This window comes from Nicotiana tabacum, chromosome 22 (assembly GCF_000715075.1).
Source record: "Nicotiana tabacum cultivar K326 chromosome 22, ASM71507v2, whole genome shotgun sequence".
NCBI lineage: Eukaryota > Viridiplantae > Streptophyta > Magnoliopsida > Solanales > Solanaceae > Nicotiana > Nicotiana tabacum.
In genome coordinates this window covers 75,420,008-75,427,736 of record NC_134101.1, presented here as the reverse complement: position 1 = coordinate 75,427,736, position 7,729 = coordinate 75,420,008, and the positions used below count along the sequence as shown (strand labels likewise).

Sequence of the window (7,729 nt, the reverse complement as noted above, 5' to 3'; positions counted from 1 at the left end):
TTTAGGGGTATTTATAGGGTAAGGGCCGAATTTACATGTCTGATACTAATGAGGAATAAAACATTTTTTCGGATGGCATTGTTGGCGCCTTGCACTGCCTGTAGCACTGTCGTTTCGGTGCAAGGCACTGTCTTTTCAGCGTAAGGCACTGTCTATGGCACTAATGACAGTGCCCTGGACAATGCCTTGAACTGTCTATGGCACTGTTGTTACTGTGCAAGGCTCTGTCTATGGCACTGAATTTTCGTTGCCTTGCACGTCTTCTTTTATTGCTCTATTTTGTAGTTCTGTGTACCATTTCATGTAATTTTTCTCCAATTCATTTTCAAGCATTCCTACACATGAAATAAGCTCTATTAAGCGCAATCGTCGCATAAATTATCATCCAAACAACAAGCAAGTAGGGTAAAATAATGTCAAAATATGTGAAATTATCTCATGACATCAGTTCATGTAGCACCCACAACTCTAGAACTAATAAACTATGAGATTAAAGGAAGAGAAGAGAAGAAAAACTAGTTGAAAGCCTCCTCCAAGCGTGGTTTCCGTTCACTTCTCCAAAGTGGCGTGTTCTCCTCCCAAAAATATGTTAGATCCCCCTCCAAATTAGGTTTAAAACCCTTTATATACAAAATATGACCGTGTAGGGCCGAAATAACCTTGTCCCACATGAAATAGAAAAAGTCCCGCAACACAGGGTCAGGCCAGCGCGTCGCGCTGGCCTAGTGCTGAATCCAGTAGCGCTTTATTCAATTTTGCTTCAAATCTCTTCATCTTCACATCGCTTTATTCCTACACAGTTAAAGTATAATATTAAGCATAAAGTTATATAATTAATACTCAAAAGATGATTAAAAGTACTAGAATGTGAGGCAACAATGATTATATATATGCATTTTTGATCGAATATCACACATCAATTAATTTCAATTGTATAGTAAAAACAATAACAAAAACAACAACAATCCAGTATAATCCCACTAGTGGAGTCTGGGGAGGGTAGTGTGTACGCAGACCTTACCCCTACCCTGGGTAGAGAGGCTATTTCCGATAGACCCGAGGCTCCCTCCCTCTAAGAACTCCCCACCTTGCTCTTGGGATTACTCGAACTCACAACCTTTTGGTTGGAAGTGGGGGGTGCTCACTATTAGAGCAACCTACTCTTGTCATAAAAAAAAATAAAAAAGATAATATAGTCACTCTACGGACTTAAACGTATCGTGCTAATATCAAATCGTATTTATATTAGTGAGTCTGTTTTTGTGCAACATATTAATTATTTAGAGCACGAAAGGTAATGCAGTAGCCACCTATGGAGGCATTAGGTAGAATACTTTTTAAGAAGCCACATCGAATTGGTCAAATTGTTGAACTCATAATGAAGCCCTCTAGTCTACTCAAAGCATGGATTGAACGTCTTTGTGCACGAGTGATGATAGCATGAAAACCATGTATTACTGTTTCAAGTACATGGATTCTCGTTTGCTGAAAGGGGGTTAGTTAATATAATTGCACCAAGGGTATCCTTTATCGGCGGGACGTTTACGAGTTTGGTCAAATTTAATAACTTTAGTTCAAATTAATTTTGTATTTGTCTTAAGAAATCTTTTAAATATGTATATTCTATTTATAATTAGAACCCAATATCTTAAAAAGATCCCGAACCTATAAGCTTCAAACCCTAACTCCACATCTACTTACCGGTCAATAAAAATAGATAAAAATTATTCGAAATCAGGATTAAAATTCCACCAAGTACAAGAAAATGCTAAGTAATTTTTTTTACATTTGCCTAAGATTTAATAGGGAGAATTATCTAATACATTTGCTAATGGGAAATAGCAAATAAAACGACGTAATTAAAAAGAATATGATTGGAAAATCATCATTGCACTCTTTCAAACGGTTTCTGTTTGGAGACTACTATCCAATCTTCTTCCTTCGTTCTCTTAAATCTTGGATGTTCTAATTGATCGAGGAAAAAAAACGAGAAAGCAATCTAAGAATATATCTACAACCTTTGTCACATTTGTAACCATTTGGTCCAAAACCTAATAGAGAAGAAAGCTACCTCAAAGAATATTTGTTAATTTCAAAAAATAAAATGGTAAAAAGATAAAAGAAAGCAACACAGGATCTCACGCACCTCCTTTTTGTACCTTTTAGGGGAAACCAAAATTGGATTAAGTCAGTCGAATAGAAAAGGATGTTGATCGAGGAAGAAGACGTGTATCAAGATGTTGGATAAAGCTAACTACAGCAAAAAAGAAGTGTCGCATTTTGTAAAAATGGACTTTTATTTGGTTAATTTGACAAGCACTAATGATGGTTTGTTTTGGGAGTGACAGTATGTGTTGGTGTAAAGAATGCTATCTTTCCACGAAATTTCACGCCATTGGTTGGTTGGTTTGGTGAACCATTTGAAACATCCCTCGATCTGCACTATCAATCAATAATTAGATGCACCACAAATCACACAGCGATATCATTCTCATTTGTATCAGAATCAACGAGTTTGAAATAGTACGATTTATTATAATCCCTCCATTTCACGTTATGTAACAAGTATCGGTATATGATGGTCGCAATAATATATTTTGAAAAGTATTTTTAGTGAGAAACGATTTGTATATATTTGGCTAATTCATATAAAAAATACTTTTGATCAGCAATTAGTATTTGATCAAACTTTTAAAAAAAAAATTTTTTAGAAATATTTTTTCACAAAAGTACTTTTGAGAAGAAACTACTTTTTTTCTGCTTTTCAAAAATTGTTTCTGCTTCTACTCAAAAGTACTTTTTTCTTTCGAAAACCTTGGCCAAACACCTTAACTTTGGAAAAAAATATTTTTAATAAAAAAAAATACTTTTGACCAAAAGAAGCTTGGTCAAGCCAAATATGCTATAACTCTCCAAATAGCAATATTGCCACATTAATTGAAACAAGAGGGAGTATATGATTTGATTCATAAATAATTAAAAAAGAAAAAGTCCTAAATAATTAGTACAGTTGCATTCACTATTGAATTTTTATTTCACTTCAGAATGATTCTAACACTATTACTTACAATAAAACAATTTGTCACTATTATTTACTATATAAAGTACAATCAAAACGTTATAATTCTTGCATGATTAATATATGAATTAACCAAATTTAAACGACCCCTATGATAGAGTTCGTTGTTAAGGATTTATGGCAAGCAGTGTAGCTTAACCAGCTAAACATTTGGTAGTCCTACTATATATTTTCCTGTTACAACAATAACAATAACCCAGTATAATTTTACTAATGGGGTCTGGGGAGGATAGTGTGTACGCAGACCTTACCTTTACCATGGGATAAAGAGGCTGTTTCCGATAGATCCTCGGCTCCCTCCCTCCAAGAACTCTCCACCTTTCTCTTGGGGTAACTCGAACTCACAACCTCTTGATTGGAAGTGGAGGGTGCTCACCGCTTAGAGCAATGCAGTATATTTTTATCTTGAGTTATGCGTTATACATGCATTCTGTCTACATAGTACTAGTAAAACTTTAGTGGTCGGATAACGTTAAAATGTCTTTATATGTGGGAGAATATAAACATGTACTACCTGATTGGTCACATCACTTTGTTAAACACTGTCACACTAGTGACAGTACAGCTGGTAATTAAAGTTAGTAAATGCATCACTTCGATTAGAATTTAAAACTATTTGCTGATTTGCCATAGTAATTGGAATTATAAAAAGTACTCCTCTTGTCCATTTTAATTGTTATTGTATGTTTCTATTTTACATATCGCTTAAGAAGCTACTAATAAGAAGGATTTTTTTATGCAATATAATTAATATTTTTATTTTCAACAACAATAACAACAATAAACCCGGTATATTCTCACGTGTGAGGTTTGAAAAAGTAGTGTGTACGCATACCTTACTTCTACCTAATAAAGATAGAGAAACTATTTTCATTAGACAATATTTTTATTTTCTAGAACAATTAATACTAAGGATAACATGAAAAAAATTTAATTTATTTTATTTTATTTTTTAAAATGAGAAATATTTTGAACTAATTATTTTACTAACCACGACAAATAAAATGGATAGGAGGAATAATGAATCTGTTTCAATTTAGATGAGTTAATTTGATTCGACACGGAGTTTAAGAAAAAAAAAAAAAAACTTTTGAAATTTGTGGTCTTAAAAGCTTAAGAGGTAAAAGTTTTGTGGGCCATAACATTTGTGTGGTAATAAAAACTTCTCATTAAAAGTAAAATGAGTAAAATAAAAAATTTAAAGTTTAATTATTTTCAAATTAAAAAATATGTTATTTATTTTGGACGAAAAACGGGGAGTACTATAGGTGCCCAAAGGTGTACTTAATATATAAAGGGGATATATAGCTTGATGTGTGTAGCTACAGAGAGACAGTCCGTGCTTTGTCTCATTTCACTATCTAGAGAGAGAGAGAGAGAGATGGGGAATTGACAAACTAGTATTGATAATGCAGCTTTGCTCATACAACACCCCAATGGTAAAGTGGAAAAGCTTTATTCTCCCGTCAGTGCTAGCCAAATTATGAAGATGAATCCTGCCCATTATGTTGCTCTTCTTCTCACCACTATGTCCCCACCCTCAAACAAAACAACTCGAATTATGCGAATAAAGCTTCTCAAGCCGACTGATACCCTTGTTCTTGGTCATATTTACAGACTAGTTACTGCTCAAGGTAGCTAACTAGCTAGGTCATTTTAATTTCTAGGTCGTTAACTACTCAATTATTTTGTACTTACACCTTTTTCTTGATTATACACAGAGGTAATGAAAGGATTGTGTGCCAACAAGTATGCAAAGCAGAAACAGTTAGAATATTCAGCGGACAAAATGACACAGATATTACATTCTAAGGCAGGTGTTCAGGACAATTCTAAACACAAACTTAATTTCCTTTGTATTTCAAAGAAAGAACATGTTTGTTTACTTCAAAATTCCTTCTTTAATTTACGAGTTGATTAAATTTTCAGGTTAAACATCGAAAGTCTATAGGTGCAAAATCAAGAGCTTGGCATCCCTCGTTGCAGAGCATATCTGAGGCTGCAGACTGATTTGTGATATTAAAGAGAGTCAGCAAAAATGTTGCAGATTATACGTTCAGGAGATGGAATTGGTGGTTTCTCAAATTCAAGTTAAGAGTAGCAGGTCCTGTTATGCGGAATTAGTCACATGTATAGAAAAGGAAAAACGAGAAAAAAGATCTCGCACATCTCAACTTTTTGATTGTTTGGAGGCACTTATTCAATTGAAATTACTTGTAAGCACCAAATTTTGTTTAATTGAAAAATTAATTATATCTAATGGAATGGATCATTGTAGTGATTCTCCTACCATGTGCTGTTGATCAACCAATATGTTATTTAAGAGCCAAATAACAGTTGGTTTCTCTTTTTTTAATGCTCCTTGAATGGGGAAAAGATTTTTTGAAAAGATCACACTTGGTCTAATCTGACAATCATCGGAGAATATGACACCATTCTAAAAGTGACTTAACTCGGCTCACAACTAAAATCCGAATGAGAATGTCAATTGGCTTGGTGCATGAGGATCAAATTAATCCATAGATTGTTTGTGCCTACATTTCACTTGTACAAACTCTAGCTCTATTGCTTTACTGTCAGAGAGACGTATCATAACGTTTTCGTTTGGCGAGTTATTACTTTGAGAAAGAAAAGAAGAATATTCTATACAATCTATCACTGCACTTGTCACTCTTCTGTAGAAATTGTCTCACATCTAACGTAAATGTTAGTATTTTTTTTTAGTCCAGAACCTATTTGTGGTTCTTTTGGACAAGTATGACGAAAATGTGTGTTTAAAAAAAAGAATGACATTTCTATATATAGCGCTCTTAGAGCGCTATATATATATAACACCATTGTAAACCGCGCTATACAGGGTTGATAAGATAACTATGCATAGCGCGGTATATAACCGCGCTATATCCGTTTTGTGGGCCCACAAATAAGTTTCTCGCGTTTAACTGACATATCAATAATTCAAATGGGTATAAGAGCGCTATACCTAAAACAATTCAGCCCCCCGAGCTAGGCATTGCCTTATTTAAAGGCGTTAGGATTTTACAAAAATCCATTCAAAAATATTCCTAACTCTCGTTCAAAATTTTCTTCTTGTTAAATTCTCAAGCATTTTTTCATAATGTCTTAAAAGCGAAAAGTAAGGGTTTCATTATATTTGGGGGTGAGATGTGGTGGCGAATAACTCTGTGAGCTATAGTTTATCTCCACAGTGTCACATTAAGTTGCCACTTACAATGGAGTACGATAGATTGATATCGTTGTTATGTAATAAAATGAGTGTGAGGAAACGTTCGGTGAACCTTAAAATAACCAGAAGATATCCGTATTCCGTCACTCCGCAAGGGTTTGCTTGTTACGCTGAGTTTAACATCGACGATGATGAAACTTTGAGAGATTTTTTGAGGACTCCGGATGAATACCGAGAATTTTTTGTGATAAAAATGTTGGAAATGTACGTCAAGGTCGAAGACGTTCGCAATAATAAGGTTGCGCATAGTAGGGATAACCTTCAGTCATCGAATAGTTATTCTGGAGCAGTTTTTACCGGACAGGTTCCAGATGAAAGAGTTTGCCCTGATTTAAACTTATCACCACGGGCGAATGAGGAGCGAGAAAATAATTTCTCTCCTGCTTTACATAATCCACAAGACGAGTAGTAAACTTTAATTTTCCTTAGTGTTACGATGTATATTTTTGTTGTATTGAATTTGTATTAACACTCATATATTTCACAGGGGGTACTGGCCAGATATGACTTTTACAAGTTATGAACCCACGCCCAGTTGGAATATGCGTAGTTCTGATGTGTTGGATCATGGTGGTCCATTCGGAAGTCATCACTAATACGATAATGTCCATTAAGGAATGTCAACACGTTACGACTTGTAAGTGAAGTGATACAGCTATATGGAAAGTATTTATTAATGTCAGTAGCTTATTATTTTGTTGTTTGTTCAGTGAAAACGAGCAAGTTGAACCACCTGTCCTCACTCAATTGCCCGAAGACGACATATTAAATCGGGATCTGGCAGATGCACATAGTAAGGAAGAGAACAGTGATTATGACAACAATACCGATGATTCCGGAGACGACACACCCTTCCCTCGTGAGGACGGTGATGAGGAGGAAGAGAATGAAGGACCTGATTTGACGAGGGAGTATGCTCCACTCCGGTTAGACCAAGAGTGTACGAGTCCCAAGTGTCGTTTCATTCAAAGAAAATTCCCTACCTTAATAACTTGCTAAGTATGCCGGATGTGGATGCTCTCACAAGGGATTTTGATGAAATTCGGACAATAATGTGGGATGATTCTAGACCAACAGTGCTGGCAAAGGGTATGCTTTTTCCTGATAAAGCGCGCCTAAGCAGGGCGGCGAAAATGCACAACGTAAAAGAGTGTCGTGAGATGACGGTATGGGAGTTAACTTCGGAGGTATACAAGGTTGTTTGCCGCAGATGGTTTACGGGTTGTCATTGGATGCTGCGTGCGAGCAAGAAGAAAATAGGTTTATGGCAAGTGGGTAAATACATTCCCACCCACAGATGTGAAATTGACACATTCAATGGGAATCACTACAATTTGGATATTGACTTGATTTCTCTTGTCCTTATTCCACACCTTGAAGCGTCCATAAGGTATAAAATCAAA

General features: G+C 35.3%; 1 long non-coding RNA gene across 1 annotated transcript; it reads left to right on the top strand.

Moving 5' to 3' along the window:
• The first annotated feature begins 4,399 nt into the window (after nt 1–4,399).
• Nucleotides 4,400–5,344, top strand: LOC107821908 (uncharacterized). Its single transcript, XR_012705144.1, has 3 exons — nt 4,400–4,713; nt 4,801–4,892; nt 5,009–5,344. It is a non-coding gene; the product is annotated as an uncharacterized LOC107821908 (long non-coding RNA).
• The last annotated feature ends 2,385 nt before the right edge of the window (nt 5,345–7,729 follow it).